This window comes from Camelina sativa, chromosome 4, assembly GCF_030686135.1.
Source record: "Camelina sativa cultivar CO46 ecotype springtype chromosome 4, ASM3068613v1".
NCBI classification, from domain to species: Eukaryota; Viridiplantae; Streptophyta; class Magnoliopsida; order Brassicales; family Brassicaceae; genus Camelina; species Camelina sativa.
The window spans coordinates 6,516,755-6,534,789 of record NC_141883.1 but is presented as its reverse complement, the minus strand read 5'-3'; the positions used below and the strand labels follow the sequence as shown (position 1 = coordinate 6,534,789).

General features: G+C 34.2%; 1 long non-coding RNA gene across 2 annotated transcripts; it reads left to right on the top strand.

The window, feature by feature from the left end:
• The first annotated feature begins 4,703 nt into the window (after positions 1 to 4,703).
• On the top strand, positions 4,704 to 6,634 carry LOC104779996 (uncharacterized). Of its 2 annotated transcripts, none has more exons than XR_766620.2 (4): positions 4,704 to 4,937; positions 5,244 to 5,375; positions 5,476 to 5,562; positions 5,728 to 5,866. It is a non-coding gene; the product is annotated as an uncharacterized LOC104779996 (long non-coding RNA). The 2 variants fall into 2 exon arrangements; XR_015596119.1 differs by lacking the exon at positions 4,704 to 4,937 and adding an exon at positions 6,325 to 6,634 and having other exon boundaries at positions 4,973 to 5,375; positions 5,728 to 6,217.
• Positions 6,635 to 18,035: the final 11,401 nt, after the last annotated feature.

Sequence of the window (18,035 nt, the reverse complement as noted above, 5' to 3'; positions counted from 1 at the left end):
AATGAGCCATGAGCTAAATAATAAAGGCCCAATTAATTTAGTTAGGCCCACAAGACAAGAGAATGGAAATATACCGATTGATCATATTTATTAATTTACTACTATGAAATTTATTTTATTTATATTATAATTTTTATATAAAATATAATATAATTTATGTGATTATTTTAAAAGTTTTTTTTGATAAAAAATCATGCAATAAAATCATATGCTAAATATGATGGTTTGAAAAAAAAGACACATATTTTGTAAATTTTATATTGTTAATGATTCTAGATAAGTATTCATGTTATAACATTGGTTAAATTTTATTTTATCAATTTTTTTTGTATATTTTATATTTTAAAATAAAATTTTAATATGTTGTATTAGTTTATGTATGTGAAGTTATTTCAACAATCTATATTCTACATCATGACTTGAATGTCATTATAATACATAATTTTGTAAATTTGGTTTTTAAAAAAGTCGAGTTATTATATTATGAGTAATTTTAATATATTCTTATACTTTATATTATGAGTAATTTCATATTATAGTGACATATTATTGACATTGCTATAACAAATCAATTTAGAGTGTTTATAGTTTCAAATTTGAATATTTAAAAAGATTTCAAAATAAATTATTTAAAATTTATTATATTATATAAAACTATAAAATTCAAATTTGACCCGTTACTCAGTAAATTTTTTAATTCAATAGATATTATTTTTAAAGAATAATATTACTAAAGCTTGAATATTTTATAGATTTAACAATTTATACTTGTTTTAAAAATTTCAACTTATGGTATATCCGGAAATAAAACTATTTTTAATTATAATAAATAATATATAATTTATTTGTTTCACAAAATAGACTCATATATAAAAATGAGAGGTGAAGTATAATGATAATTAACAAATTAATATGTTAAGTTATATATCAAAATATTTTAATATGGATGAATAATTTAATAAAGGAAATTAATATGGTAAGTTAGATGATATCAAATGATTCTTTAGAATATTCTCTTTATGATTTTCAGAAATAAATTAAAGTTGCACCCACTATTTAATTTGTAACCAATTAATCTATAACTTATTTATAACCAACTTCTTAAAATTATACAGTCTATAAAATAATATTTTGTACTTCTATTTTATTATATAAGGGGTTTAAAATTTTAATTAAAAATAGAAAATAAAGTCAGTCTTGACTTATATAATTATTACCACCGGGTAGCTTATTAGTCATCCAATTAAAATATTTGATTCTCTTGATTTGTGGAGTTTTGGTTTCAGTATCTCGAATGATACAACGAAATCAAATAATTTTTTTTTATCTTCTCAGGGTAATGAATTATTTTGTCTGATTTCTATGAAATGCAATTATATATATCCAAACATATTAGTTATATTTTATATCCAGAAATACTAAATAACAAAAATCTCTGATATTAGAATTGTTTCAGTTATATTTGTTAAAATTATACAATTTTTAAAAAATTATTAATACCAAAACCAATGTAACACTCTCGACTACCTTTAGTGGGATCCACTTATTCTCTAATTCCAGTGAATTTTCATCATTCTAATTGGTGAAAATATTTTTGGGGGAAAACGGTGCAGAAGTTGTTTTTATTTTTGTTGATAAATCTGAGGATAATTAAAGATGTCAAGTTCAAAATATAACGTTTTAAGATCAATGATAAATATAGTTTGTCTCCTTTCCCTACGCTTCTTATTCCCATACTGTAACTTCTTTTTCACTTATTCTCCTTAGCTTCACGATAAGAAATATTAATGTATGACTGAATCTGCATCATTAATGTAGAAACTTAACATTCAAAAATTTACTTTATTAACTTTTTCTCTCAATTCACCAGAGTCCATAATTTTAACTGGACTAATAGGTTTCCCTTCAAGGGTCCCCACCCTTTGCATTTGGTTGAATGTTGACCATCCTTCAACCACTTCGCCGAATACTACATGTTTACTGATTGAGAGAGAATTGCATCAAGTCTGGAAACAACAAAAACAAAAAAAACAATCTAGGAGCAGAAAGGTTATTACTCATCAAAGTGTGGTTGTTTTTCAAAGAGCATGAATAATTAAGATCCGTTGCTGTTGGTCTTTGGACCACGATTTGCCATGGAAAGCAATCCAGCTCTATCATGTTTGAGTGTAAAATTCTCATCTCCAAAATCACCACCGTATATGCTCTCACCACCACTGCCATCTCCAAAGGACATATCACTCCCCCCCCCTGCAAGCAAAAAAGGAGAAGCCCATCAAATGCAAAAAAAAAAAAAACGATTCTAGAGAAGGAAAGAAAAAAACAGAAGAAAAAGCAGATACCTGAGCCTTAAATCCTTTCACAACTTCATGGAAAGAAGTTCCCTTGAAATGAAGAAGTAAGAAAGTAAGTTGAAGATATATTATACACGCTACATTTGTAAATAGTATTCAATATATTTCGAAAACGTGTAGCTTATTTGTGTAGTAATCACCGTTATCTGCTTGACAAGATTAAAAAGTAATCACCGTTATCTAAACTAGCTCCAAGAAAAAAAAAGGTGTTATAGGTATATTATTTTCTTTTTAGTAGGTCTTACCCATAAACTTATCCGATCAAAGACACGACATACAAAGAACAATATACACTCTACGTTGATGTAAGTATGTAATGAGATCGACCTTTGATATTCGTATTTGATCTGAGAAAAATGAAACGAATTAAGAATACGATCGATCCCCAACAAAATAGATGTGTAATTTGGGAGTATATAGTACAATATTAGTATTTTTATAATACTTACAAATCAGATACACTATACTTAAAAACAAAAAAAATCAGATACACAATGACACAATTAAGTATATTACGCGGCTGCCAACAGTAGATGCGTGGGGTATGACTTCGCGCAGTCATACAAGTGTCATTATAGTATACTTCATTGATCTTTAACTGAGCAAGTTTTATGTCGCACCAAATAGTATACGTATAAACTATTAAGTGTTAAGTTTACGATGCCTAACACTGAAGACGTTAAGATAATAATCTCCAGCGATGTTAAACTAATTAATCCAAACAATATAAATGTGGATCACCATTTTGCTTTGTATATATATATATATATACATATATATATATATTTTCGGAATTAAGCATTTGCTTTGCTTTTTTCATCACATTCCATCGATAAATATCAGTATTCTCTTTACTTTTCTTAAACTAACTAGGTTTTGAACCCACACATATATTTTATTTTGATGAAAATTATATATAATTGATGACGGTAATAAAATATAATTTTATAAAAAAATTTAAATTAGTATTACGGAAAAAAATTAAATTTCAAATACACATTTTTTAAAAATATAAAAATCAGTTGTATTATAAAATCAAATCTAATAAAAAAACATGAATTTAACTCGACGTCGAGGCGAGACGAATCAAACTGATGACCTCACATATCCTAAACAGTTTTTTTGACCACCAGAAAAACGGAAAATTTTTATCATCATGAATTTAACTCGTTTTCATATTTAATTGATCGCTATGACCTATATTTTCGTGTTTTTTATTCTATGTTTTCTTATTCTTCATATTCTTTCTTGTCATTTTCATTGTCAAATTTTGTGGTAATTGTCATCGTTACTTTTACCGTCTGGTTCTTCATTATACTCTTTTTATTCTTCTTCCTCGTCAACTTCTTCACATTCTTCCACTGAAAAACATTTTTTTTAGACTACCACACAACTTGTTAACCCATCAAACTCCAAGAACAAAATCATTTCTTTTCTCATAAAAATATAAAAATAAGATAAAAATAAAAAATTAATGAAAGAATATCAACTCATCTATAAAATCATACACAAAAATATATTTTACAGCTCATAAGAAATAAAAAGCACATCATAGATAAATAAGATAATTTATGTGTTACATCAATATTTATAATATTTTAAAATTTTAAAAGGTTTTGAAATATAAAATTTGAACCTTTTAAACAGTTTCAATATTTATAATATTCTAAACTTTTAAAATTTAAAAATTATAATATTTAAAAACTTTTTAAAAGCTAAGAACTTTTAAAAGTTTAGTTTGATCAAATAAAAAACTGGATCAAACCGAATAAAACTATTAAACTGGGACGCCTCATAAATCAAGCTTTCCTGCTCATTCGTTGTTGAAAGCATATTAATCTTATTTATAATGGTTCTGAACCATTGTCTAAAAATTTTCTAGCCGATGTGGGATATTGTATATAGTTTTTTTATTTCCATAAATTTAAAATTTTCCTTTTTCTAAAAAATTCTGGAAATTTAAAAAATGTTAATGAATGACATGTCAAATCCGGATAGGATGTTTAAAATAATTCTTAATATAGAAAATTCTGGAGATTTTAAAAAATGTTAATTAATGACATATCTAATCACAATTGGATGTTTTAAATCCTATGTGGACGCTTTTAGGAGCTTATAGCTTATACGTTTTATTAGTATAGATTTTTTCTTTGTTAATTCTAACTAACAAGTTGCTTTGACGTGTATGTTGTTTGTCCTTACTCTTCAATAATACTCATTTTTCTTAGAAGATAATATAATTTTCTCTTAGTTGATATAATGAGATTAGATTGCATAGTTGGTAGACTTGTTGAGAAAGTCACAAGTGTACGCAGGATATAATACTTAATCTTGTGAATGATTTGAATTGATTAGTCCTCTACTCCTCTCGATACATTTTTATACCAATGCTCTTACTTCTAACAGAAGTTAAAATTCATACGAACTGTAGGCCCATTCATACGAAACTCATTCTAAAAACCGTCTCTAGCCTCCCATATGTCACCGGTGCAGTGCGGTGAAATCGAAGTGGAGAAGAAAATTGATGAAAAGATTGACCAATTCATTAGCTGGATTGAGAAATACCCGAACAAGAAAAGTCAAGTACATATATAATAAACCCAACACTTGTATCATTTGACCAATTCCTATTAACGATGGTGTAATCTACTGTGTTTCTAAAAATTCAATTCGGTCTCCCTTTATGCTTGTGATTTTGTCGATTGATTTTGTTCAATCTGTGTAGCTGAAGAAGTTTAATGAGAGTTTGTGTTGCCAACAAATGTTGTTATTAGTCTATACAAGTCATGATCATCATTCTTGATATTAGTGAGAGATAAGTTTTTGTTTCATTTACTAACCAGTAAATCTGTTGCTGAACTTGATTTTTTATTTTTTCCCCCCTCACAGATTCAGGCGCACCTGATGAGGAAGCAGTTGTAATCTGCCTTCTGGGATTGTTTAGTGTGCTGCCGTGATCCTCCTGGCCATGTCTTTGAGAACTTCCTCACGCATCTCCATGGTGAAGAACATCAACAGATGGTAATCAAGCGTCGTTAGCCAAATCTATTTTGATTGTCTTTTTACCACAAGTAGTTTCTAGTTTTGACCCCATGCATGTGCATTTGTTGTTTTCAAGCAGGTGTCCGACTTATTGCCTTTGAATAACAATAATGCTGTTCAACGTCTGCCTCCCATTGATGAAAATCCAGTGAAAGGAACTCTCATGGTGAGGATGCAACCAAAGTCATAGTTTTAATATCTGATAACGTTAAGATTTCTTCTAACATTTTGGTTTCGTTTGCCTAAACTTGACCCCCTTGAAAACCTCGTACCACAACGTTTCTCTTTTTCTGCTTCTAATTTGCCTAAATTGTTTTATTTTTGTTTTCAGTCAGACGTGGGATTGGTTCCCTCCGGTTGCAGCACCATGTCCTGATCTGCTTGTTTATGTATTGTTTGGCTTGGTAGAATGTTATTCGGAACTTTGTGAAGCTTTCTTGTGGCTTGGAATTGAATTTGATGGTTGTAGGAACGAAGATTCGGCGAAAAGCTTCGAGAAAAAACGATGCTCGGCATGTGCATCGGTCGATGCAAATGCGAGGACGACGCATATGACCTAGGAGTATCGGTCGATGCCATGTGGAGGCGTCGGTCGATGCCATGTGGAGGCGTCGGTCGATGCGATTAGGGTTTTCGTGCTATGTCGAGCATGCGTCGGTCGATGCATTGTGCATGTCGGTCGATGCAAGTAAACCTTGCGTCGGTCGATGCAAGCATGTGTCGGTCGATGCAACCCCAGTTGGTGTCAGTCGATGCATGGTTGGCGTTGGTCGATGCAAAGTCTTGGTTTGTCATTGTTGGTTATTGATTGTTGGTTGATGGTTAGAGATGTCTCTATTGCTTGTGTGTATAGCCTAGTAGATGGGAGCATTACCATACTGAGTGTTTATAAAATACTCATGCATCTCAATTTGTGTTTGTGGTGCAGGTAAAGGCAAAGTGTGATCGTGGAATCAAGGCAATGAAGAGGAGGATGTTCTAGGGACTCGATTGGTTGTTGTCTGACATTGCTAGGTTGCTAGAATTGAGTCCTAGAATGTTGTTTAGGATTGATGGTTCTATGTGTTTATAGTGATTGGACTATTGATTAATTGTTATGCTTTAATATTGGTTATTTATTGTTGGCTATTTATTGGTATTGTCTATTTTCCGCTGTTTGGTTTGAATGTGGTTAGGTAGCTAGTGGGTATGAGACCACTAGTTTAAAGTATTTATTTTTATTATTATTATTTTTTAAATGGATTGGGTCCTCTCAAATTATATTTAATACTATCCATTTTTGATTGTAAACGTGTTCTTTGGTAAATGATAGTGTGTGTTGGAAAAACTTGGATGGGTAGTAAAATTATATGAGACAACAATGAACACCCAATATGAATCAAACCATATGAGAATGTATGAGTTAATAGTTTGTGTATTCGAACTCAACCTTCTTTTTTGTTGTCCATAAATCCTAAACTCTAAACCTAAAAAAATAATACTAATCATGAAACTCTAAATTTAAAACTCATAACTCTTGTCTCCTCGATCTTAAACATTAACCTCAAAAGCATGTAACCATACACTACATGCATTATAATTATATTTTCTATAGTTTAAAATCCATTTTACTATATTAAAGGTGAATAGTTATAATATACATTATCCATTTATAGCCAAATAATTGTTCGCTGTTATGTAGATGATTAACATGCATAAATGGATAATTATTTTTAGATGATCAGAGAAAGAATTTTAATGACTTTATGTTTTTGCTGATTGTTAGAATCATAGAAAATTGAAAGTTAAAAATGAAGGATTCTAAGAGATTGTTTAGGAAGTTTTTTAAAATCTTGATGATTTGTTTTTTCTAATCTTGTAAAATTTTTCTATTTGATGAAAGAGTTTTCATGACTTTTTGTTATGAAGGAAATGATATAAAATCCTAAACCAATAACATAAAATTTGAATTCATTAACAATCCAAGATTCTTTTGTTTTACTTGAATAACATAAAATTTTTAATGACTTTATAAAACTCTTAATCCAATAACACTAGATTTATCAAGATTTTAGATAACTTTTTACAAATCCACAACCAATAACACCAAATTTTTAAAGAGTTTTTAAAAGTCTTGATTGAATAACAACATATTTTACCTAACTTTTAAAGTCATTAAAATTCTTTCTAAATCCTAAACCAATACCTCCCCCTTACTCAAACAACTTGTGGTTTTTTAAAGTAGTCATGGTTAACTATCAAACGATTTTAATCTTTCATGTCCATAAAATCGAGTCCACATGGACAATGAGTTATACACATCCACTAAAAACTACTTGTGTTTTAGTGAAGTAGTCATTCTTAACTATCAAACAATTTTAACCTCATCATATCCCCTAAAAACATAAGCATGAAACCATTTATTATATCCTCTCCTAAACCCTAAACTCCAAACCCTAAACACCAAACCCTAAACCCTAAATCCTAAACTTTAGAGCTTAATCTTAGATTATAAGCCATAATCATAGATTTAATTTCATAGCAATTTTTGTAAGAATATTTTATATTTTATGTGGCCTACGTGTCTTTCGGTTTAATTATAAAGTTCAATTTCATATTAACGTTTATGAATTCTAATATATAAGATGATATCGTGATGGATCAGTTTCGATTAATGATTGGAACTGAGTGTATTGATAACCTTCCTTCCTTACCAATATATAAAGTTAATATCTTTCTATGATATTCGTATATATGATAACGTGTAATTAATCTGCAGTATTATATTAATTACATGAAAGGTCATTATACATAAGTGGCTGTTAAAGTACGTGATGGTTACGTGAATGATCAGGTGGGTTCACTAGTGATGTTTCGTCACATATAAGAAGTGAACGAACATCATGTTAATATGGTGGTAACAAAACAACAACAACAAAAGAAACATAGAAAGATAGAATAGTGTGGATTTCTTGTCCATCAAAGGAATCATAAGAGAGAAAGGTCAAAGGAGGAGAAAATCAATTTGAAGACTTGTATCCATCATCAACCATAATTAAGCAATGGATCAAGGTTAATGTTTCTTCTTTTCTAAAAAAGTGTTCATGGTTGAATTAGATCAATTCTAGATGATCTTTGGGATATATAGTGTAATATCCGCAAACCGAAATGTGCATCGACCGATGCATAACCGGTTTTGTGCGGATGAGTTTAAGTTAAACGCTGCGTTTTGGGTTAGGGAAAACTCTTAACTCGAGTGTTATGTCTCATTCGACGAGTTGAGCCGTTTTTGAGAGAAAAGAAAGAGAGAAAAGTGTTCTTGAGTGTTCTTGAGGATTTTGGGAGATTGGAAGTTGTTCCTGTAGAGATCTGTAGCTGGGATCGTTGTAGGAGCTTCCTGGAAGTGTTTTCCTGTTTGTTTAAGGTTCAGAATCGTCTTGGCAAAGGTAAGTGCATGACCATGGCTTATCTAAGCTGGATATTTCTCTGATCTGCTTGTTTATGTGTTATTTGGCTTGTTAGAATGTATTTGGGACGTTAGGAAGCTTTCTTGTGGCTTGGGATCGAGTTTTGTGGTTGTTGGAACGAAAATCCGGCGAGAAGCTTCGTGGGAAAACGATGCTCGGCAAGTGCATCGGTCGATGCAAGTGCGAGGATGGCGCGTAAAACCTTAGGGTTTTTGTGCTATGTTGAGCATGCGTCGGTCGATGCAATGAGAGTATCGGTCGATGCAAGTGAACCTTGCATCAGTCGACACAACCCCAACAGGTGTCGGTCGATGCATGCTTGGTGTCACTCGATGCATAGTCCTAGTTTGTTATTGTTTATTGTTGATTGTTGGATGATGGTTAGAGATGTCTCTATTGCTTGTGTGTATAGCCAGTAGATGGGAGGAGAGGATTGCCTTACTGAGTTTTTATAAAATACACATGCATTGAAATTTGTGTTTGTGGTGCAGGTAAAGGCAAAGTGTGATCGTGGAATCAAGGCAATGAAGATGAGGATTTTCTAGGGACTCGATTGGTTGTTGTTTGGTATTGTTAGGTTGCTAGAGTTGGGTCATTAGAAACATTGCCAGGTTGCTGGTTCTATGATTCCTGTTGGTTGATTTTTTGAATATTGTTTATGTTATAATTATTGGTTTATTATTGGATACTGGTATTGGTTATTTCCGCTGTTGATTGTGATTGTGGTTAGGTGGCTAGTGGGTATGTGACCACTAGTTGTAGTTTATTTATTATTATTATTATTATTATTATTATTATTATTATTATTATTATTATTATTATTATTATTATTATTATTATTATTATTATTATTATTATTATTATTATTATTATTATTATTATTTATTATTTATTATTTATTTATATAAAAAAACGGGTCGGGTCGTTTCAATTTGGTATCAGAGCCCTTATGGTTCTAGGTTTTGGTTCACTAAGCTTTGTGTTGTAGATGTTTGGGATTGCATGTCTTGATTGATTGTGTGAGTTAGTCAATTGTGTGTGGCATGAAGTCCTAGAACATCCTCTTCGAGCCTACAGTGTGATTAAACGGTGAGTTTATATTTTTATGTTATGTTAATTGTGTGCGTAGCCTTCTGTTCATGGTAGTGCAGATGGTTAGAGAAGGTGCTGTTGCTAGTCGTGGTCGAGGACGCGGACGTGGTCATGGACGCGGACGTGGTCGTGGTAGGGGCAGAGTCCCAGCGGTTAGTGAGACTGCGGACCAGAGTGTGACATCTAAGGGTGTTGGCGAGTCGCCGGTTGTCCAGGGGGATTCCATGAGTGTGGCCGGAGGGGGCGGTGTTGATGCTCCAGTAGCCGGTGATGCTAGAGTCCCGGGTGTGGGAGTCCCAGCGGGTGGAGTCTCTGGTGTCAATCTTGCGGGCTTGTTAGCACAGTCCCTAGAGTGGTACCGGCTCAGGCTCAGGTAGTGCCACCAATGGTGGCGGAGGAGCAGCAGCCAATGGCTGCGGATGTGGTAGGGCATAGTCATTATTTGTCTATGCTCAAGGAGATGCGTGGCATCGATACTGCACGGTTTTCGGGTGGTACAGATCCCACTGCTGCAGATGCGTGGAGGACGAGTGTGGAACGTAACTTCGAGATTCTGAGATGTCATGAGGAGTTTTGGGTGGACATAGTGGTCCGACACTTGATTGGTGATGCTCAGGTGAGGTGGAGATCAGTGGCTGCTAGGAGAGTGCAGAGGGAGATGACTTGGACTGACTTCGTGGGAGAGTTCAACCGCAAGTACTTTCCGAGAGAGGCCTTGGACCGGTTGGAGGTGCAGTTCCTTCAGTTATCTCAGGGGACGCGGTTACAACGGTAGCTGAATTTGGAGTTAGAGATGTCTCTATTGCTTGTGTGTATAGCGAGTAGATGGGAGGATTGCCTTACTGAGTGTTTATAAAAACTCATGCATTGCAATTTGTGTTTGTGGTGGAGGTAAAGGCAAAGTGTGATAGTGGAATCAAGGCAATGAAGAGGAGGATGTTTTAGGGACTCGATTGGTTGTTGTTTTTTCGTTTTTTCAGGTTGCTAGAGTTGGGTCATTAGAAACATTGCCAGGTTGCTGGTTCTATGATTCTTGTTGGTTGATTTTTTGAATATTGTTTATGTTATAATTATTGGTTTATTATTGGATATTGGTATTGGTTATTTCCGCTGTTGATTGTGATTGTGGTTAGGTGGCTAGTGGGTATGGGACCACTAGTTGTAGTTTATTTATTTATTATTATTATTTATTATTTATTTATATAAAAAAACGGGTCGGGTCGTTTCAATTTGGTATCAGAGCCCTTATGGTTCTAGGTTTGGGTTCGTTAGGCTTTGTGCTTTAGATGTTTGGGATTGCATGTCTTGATTGATTGTTTGAGTTAGTCAATTGTGTGTGGCATGAAGTCCTAGAACATCCTCTTCGAGCCTACAATGTGATTCCACGGTGAGTTTATGTTTTTGTGTTATGTTAATTGTGTGCTTAGCCTACATTGCTGGTCGTGGTCGAGAATGCGGACGTGGTCGTGGACGCGGATGTGGTCGTGGTAGGGGCAGAGTCCCAGCGGTTAGTGAGACTGCGGACCAGAGTGTGATAACTAAGGGTGTTGGCGAGTCGTAGGTTGTCCAGGGGGATTCCATGAGTGTGGCTGGAGGGAGCGGTGTTGATGCTCCAGTAGCCGGTGATGCTAGAGTCCCGGGTGTGGGAGTCCCAGCGGGTGGAGTCTCTGGTGTCAATTCGGCGGGCTTGTTAGCACAGTCCCTAGAGTGGTACCGGCTCAGGCTCAGGTAGTGCCACCAGTGGTGGCGGAGGAGCGGCAGCCAGTGGCTGCAGATGTGGTAGGGCATAGTCATTATTTGTCTATGCTCAAGGAGATGCGTGGCTTCGATACTGCATGGTTTTCGGGTGGTACAGATCCCACTGCTGCAGATGCGTGGAGGACGAGTGTGGAACGTCACTTCGAGATTCTGAGATGTGATGAGGAGTTTTGGGTGGACATAGGGGTCCGACACTTGATTGGTGATGCTCAGGTGTGGTGGAGATCAGTGGCTGCTAGGAGAGTGCAGAGGGAGATGACTTGGACTGACTTCGTGGGGGTGTTCAACCGAAAGTACTTTCCGAGAGAGGCCTTGGACCGGTTGGAGGTGCAGTTCCTTCAGTTATCTCAGGGGACGCGGTCACTACGGTAGCTGAACTTGGAGTTAGAGATGTCTCTATTGCTTGTGTGTATAGCGAGTAAATGGGAGGATTGCCATACTGAGTGTTTATAAAAACTCATGCATTGCAATTTGTGTTTGTGGTGAAGGTAAAGGCAAAGTGTGATAGTGGAATCAAGGCAATGAAGAGGAGGATGTTTTAGGGACTCGATTGGTTGTTGTCTGGCATTGTTAGGTTGCTAGAGTTGGGTCATTAGAAACATTGCCAGGTTGCTGGTTCTATGATTCCTGTTGGTTGATTTTTTGAATATTGTTTATGTTATAATTATTGGTTTATTATTGGATATTGGTATTGGTTATTTCCGCTGTTGATTGTGATTGTGGTTAGGTGGTTAGTGGGTATGGGACCACTAGTTGTAGTTTATTTATTATTATTATTATTATTATTATTATTATTATTATTATTATTATTATTATTATTATTATTATTATTATTATTATTATTATTATTATTATTATTATTATTATTATTATTATTATTATTATTATTATTATTATTATTATTATTATTATTTATTTATTTATATAAAAAAAACGGGTCGGGTCGTATCAATTTGGTATCAGAGCCCTTATAGTTCTAGGTTTGGGTTCGCTAGGCTTTGTGCTTTAGATGTTTGGGATTGCATGTCTTGATTGATTGTGTGAGTTAGTCAATTTTGTGTGGCATGAAGTCCTAGAACATCCTCTTCGAGCCTACAATGTGATTCCATGGTGAGTTTATGTTTTTGTGTTATGTTAATTGTGTGCTTAGCCTTCTGTTCATGGTAGTGCAGATGGTTAGAGAGGGTGCTGTTGCTGGTCGTGGTCGAGGATGCGGACGTGGTCGTGGACGCGGACGTGGTCGTGGTAGGGGCAGAGTCCCAGCGGTTAGTGAGACTGCGGACCAGAGTGTGACAGCTAAGGGTGTTGGCGAGTCGTAGGTTGTCCAGGGGGATTCCATGAGTAAGGCCGGAGGGGGCGGTGTTGATGCTCCAGTAGCCGGTGATGCTAGAGTCCCGGGTGTGGGAGTCCCAGCGGGTGGAGCCTCTGGTGTCAATCTTGCGGGCTTGTTAGCACAGTCCCTAGAGTGGTACCGGCTCAGGCTCAGGTAGTGCCACCAGTGGTGGCGGAGGAGCGGCAGCCAGTGGCTGCAGATGTGGTAGGGCATAGTCATTATTTGTCTATGCTCAAGGAGATGCGTGGCATCGATACTGCATGGTTTTCGGGTGGTACAGATCCCACTGCTGCAGATGCGTGGAGGACGAGTGTGGAACGTCGCTTCGAGATTCTGAGATGTCATGAGGAGTTTTGGGTGGACATAGGGGTCCGACACTTGATTGGTGATGCTCAGGTGTGGTGGAGATCAGTGGCTGCTAGGAGAGTGCAGAGGGAGATGACTTGGACTGACTTCGTGGGGGAGTTCAACCGCAAGTACTTTCCGAGAGAGGCCTTGGACCGGTTGGAGGTGCAGTTCCTTCAGTTATCTCAGGGGACGCGGTCACTACGGTAGCTGAACTTGGAGTTAGAGATGTCTCTATTGCTTGTGTGTATAGCCAGTAAATGGGAGGATTGCCATACTGAGTGTTTATAAAAACTCATGCATTGCAATTTGTGTTTGTGGTGAAGGTAAAGGCAAAGTGTGATAGTGGAATCAAGGCAATGAAGAGGAGGATGTTTTAGGGACTCGATTGGTTGTTGTCTGGCATTGTTAGGTTGCTAGAGTTGGGTCATTAGAAACATTGCCAGGTTGCTGGTTCTATGATTCCTGTTGGTTGATTTTTTGAATATTGTTTATGTTATAATTATTGGTTTATTATTGGATATTGGTATTGGTTATTTCCGCTGTTGATTGTGATTGTGGTTAGGTGGCTAGTGGGTATGGGACCACTAGTTGTAGTTTATTTATTATTATTATTATTATTATTATTATTATTATTATTATTATTATTATTATTATTATTATTATTATTATTATTATTATTATTATTATTTATTAATATTTATTTATATAAAAAAAACAGATCGGATCGGTTTGATATAGATTTCATAAATATAGAAATCTGATTTTATATTTGATATCAGAGACCTTCAAGATTTGTTTAGTTCACTATCTAACGTACGACATGGAAATCTAGTGCTTAATGGTTCATAATCAATTCTGGAATTTTTGGTGTGCATAATCAACGTATCTGAAGAGGCACGTACGTATAAGTAACTGCCATATTCTTCTACGTGGTAGTTACGTGAATGATCACGTGGGTTCACTAGTGATGTTTCGTCACATATAAGAAGTGAACGAATATCATGTTAATATGGTGGTAACAAAACAACAACAACAAAAGAAACATAGAAAGATAGAATAGTGTGGATTCCTTGTCCATCAAAGGAATCATAAGAGAGAAAGGTCAAAAGGAGGAGAAAATCAATTTGAAGACTTGGATCTATCATCAAACATAATCAAGCAATGGATCAAAGTTAGTGTTTCTTCTTCTCTAAAAAAGTGTTCATGGTTGAATTAGATCAATTCTAGATGATCTTGGGGATATATAGATTTCATAAATATAGAAATCTGAATTTATATATGGTATCAAAGCCATTTTTGATTTGTTTAGTTCACTAATCTAACGTATGACATGGAAATCTAGTGCTTAACGGTTCGTAATCAATTCTGGAATTTTTGGTGTGCATAATCAACGTATCCGAAGAGGCACGTACGTATAAGTAACTGCCATATTCTTCTAAATCGTTTCATGCATGCATGAATGTTTAATTCACTTTGAATAATATTGTGTGTGCATGAAGATTCTCGTAGAATCATGATTAGAGGTTTTTGGGTTTTTGTCTTATTTATAAAGCACACTGAAGTGGAAAGAATCTCGGTTATTTTATTATTATGAAATCGTTGTTGATGTTGTGCATAAATTATGTCGTGCATGATTACGGAGGTCCGGCCCGTGGCTAAAGCTTGTGAAGCTCGTGTTTTAAGCATCAAACTAATATATAAATGTTAAGAGCATCATTTTTAAAAAAGTGTGCTGTAGTGTAGTGGTCAATCCCACTTAATTTATCATAGAGTTCTCTATTTCAATCTGTACATAAGTCATTTTTGGGTTTTTCGTTTTCTTTTTTTAATAATAGGTCTAAAAAAATTCTTTTCGGCTTTAGGCATCAAAATCTATTGCGCCGGTTCTGATTACGGTTGTTGCATCAGTTATTTTCTTTGATTTGTGGTGGTGTTAATAGATAACCGGTTATTCTTTATGTTGAACACTTACACACAATTAGCGCAGTCGTAAAGTCACGATTAACAGTTGTAGTTTGCTTCCGCTGCAAATTTTTTAGTTTATGTTAAAAACCGGGTAATTTGAGTTATGTAATATTAACATAATATAAAATAATGTATTTATATGTATATAACTGGACTGCCAAAAATTGTAGTATCATAATTGGGAAAACATAATTTATAATTTAGTGTATCTTTAAAATTTTAATTGCACAAATTTAAAATTTATAAGGTTTATTTCTATTAACATAATTATAAATGTTTAATATGTTATTTAAAATGAATTGAAATAATGTTTTTATCTATTGTTTTGTTTTTGATTTATTTTTTTATTATTCTTGTACATAGTTTGTATAGTTGTGTTTATAATATCATATATATTAGTTTATAGTGTAAATGCCTAAACCATCTAAAACTGTCTAGCTAACGCCTAGCGCTTTCTTGAACATTGATTAAAATTATACAATTTGCAAATAAATTATTAATACCAAAACCAATGTAACACCCTCGACTACCTTTAGTGGGATCCACTTATTCTCTAGTTCCAGTGAGTCTACCAGTGAATCTTCATCATTCTGATTGGTGAAAATATATTTTTGGGGGAAAACGGTGATATAAGTTGTTTTTTTTTGTTGTTGATAAATCTGAGGATAATTATGTCAAGTTCAAAATATAATATTTTAAGATCAATGCTAAATATCAGTTTGTCTCCATATCCCATGATTAATATCTCTATCCCAGCTCCTGTCCTGATCGCGTCTTCTGTCAGGCCGAGGAGGTGAACACTCATGACTCAGGAGAAGGTGTATGGTATTTACGAGCATGAGAATAGCGTTCGGCGAATCCACGCCCCTTTCGGATACGCTTGCTCACACCACTTGGAGATGTGCAACCAATAAAGGTAGAGAAATTAAAAGAAAATTAATTTGACATAATTAAAGAATATATAGAAAATTATAAGTATGGTAGTATGTGAATCCCAAATAATTCAAAGATGAAAATATAAATTAAATAAAACAATCTGAAAATACTACAGTAAATTTTAAAATACAGTATTAGAAAAAGAAGACGCATATATTAATCTTTTTTTGGGTTAACATATTAATCTTACCTATTTCCAATTGAAAAAAGAGAAAATAGGAGAAAATTTTTGGTTTTAAAAAATATGCAAAATTTACCTTCCCATTAAAAAAAAAATTCCCAATTAAACAAAGTTGAAAGTTGTGTTTTTGAATAAATTATTTAAATATGAAACTATCTATGTTTTCATAGAAGTGAGTATTTATAAAATTTAGAATTAATAATTAACTGTATATTTTCTTTAATCTATTTTTCTATATTTTTTTGTAGAATTAATAACTTAAAATTAAAAATGAGTAAATAATATTATAATTTCGAATTTTGTGAAATATATATCTTATTATATAAAGTTGAGTTTTGAAAGTTAGCCATTAATAAGATTTTAACATGTGCCAAGTTTATATCAATATCAAAATCTCACAAATGTCTAATTCTCCTTAATGGGTAACTTTTAAAATCCAACTTTATATAATAAGATAATAAGATGTGTTCTATTTGTTTCTTAACTTTGGTATGCTTTGGTTATTTAATGAAGATGATCAAAAAAATAATAATTCACTATTTGTATACGGCAAATGGTGGGCTAACTTTATAGTACTACTTCACGATTTTAAAATTAACTTAATGTTATTTGAACTATTTGTATAAGTGGAGATCGGACTTTTCGGTGATAAATACAAAAATAATGATGTAATGTAAGTATCATTGGAATGCAATTGGGTTTTCTCTCTCTCTTCTCTCTCTGCGATTTTTTAGAGAGAGAGAAATTCTCCGATCTTCTTTTTGTTCGTCGGTTGGTATATTCTGGCTTTATTTCTCGGCTATCAGGCTTGCTTCTGGCATCTCCGGTTTTTTCAATGAAGTTGGCCAGTTCTTTCTCCGGCAACGGTGGCTACTTTAGCGCCGGTTTGGCTAGCGCTTTCTCCGGTAGCGGTGGCTACTTTAGCACTGCTTGGCCGGCTTTTCTCTAGTAGATCCGCTGCCTTCTCTCAGTGGTGTTTGGTTTTAGTTTTTTTGTTGACTCAGTTGATTCGGTTAATCTTCGAATCCGATTTTGGTTGCTTCTATCATTCATTTGGTTTGATTTGAAGTAATTGATGATGATGCATGTATCTATGCCGAAGTTTGATGGGTCGATGGAGTTTGTTTGGTTTGCAGGCTTATGATGTAGATCTTCTTTCTTGGAGATTGGAAAGTTCTTTACTGAAGACGAAGATGGTGAAGCTCTGCTTTGGAGTTATTTTCTCAGCAAAATTGGAATCCGCTGTAACTTTCTGGGTGTAGATCGAGATTTCAGTATAACTTTCCAGCGATTTTGACCGGAATCGAAGTTTTCCAGCGTTACTTCCGTATGCCGGTGACCGGAGACTCCATTCTTCGACTTCCCACGTGTCAACCATCATGTCTCTCTTTTGCTACGTGGTCTGTGTTCCATTTAATCTCTTCAGTCTCAAGGAAGAAATTATGATTGGGCATGTGGGCTTTTATTTTAGTTGGTTTGTTTTATACATTTGGTTCTTTTGGCTTGTAATATTGGTCTGTTTACTAGGCTTAATCAATAAAGACGCTCTAGTGAAAAAAAAAGTATCATTGGAATGCCGA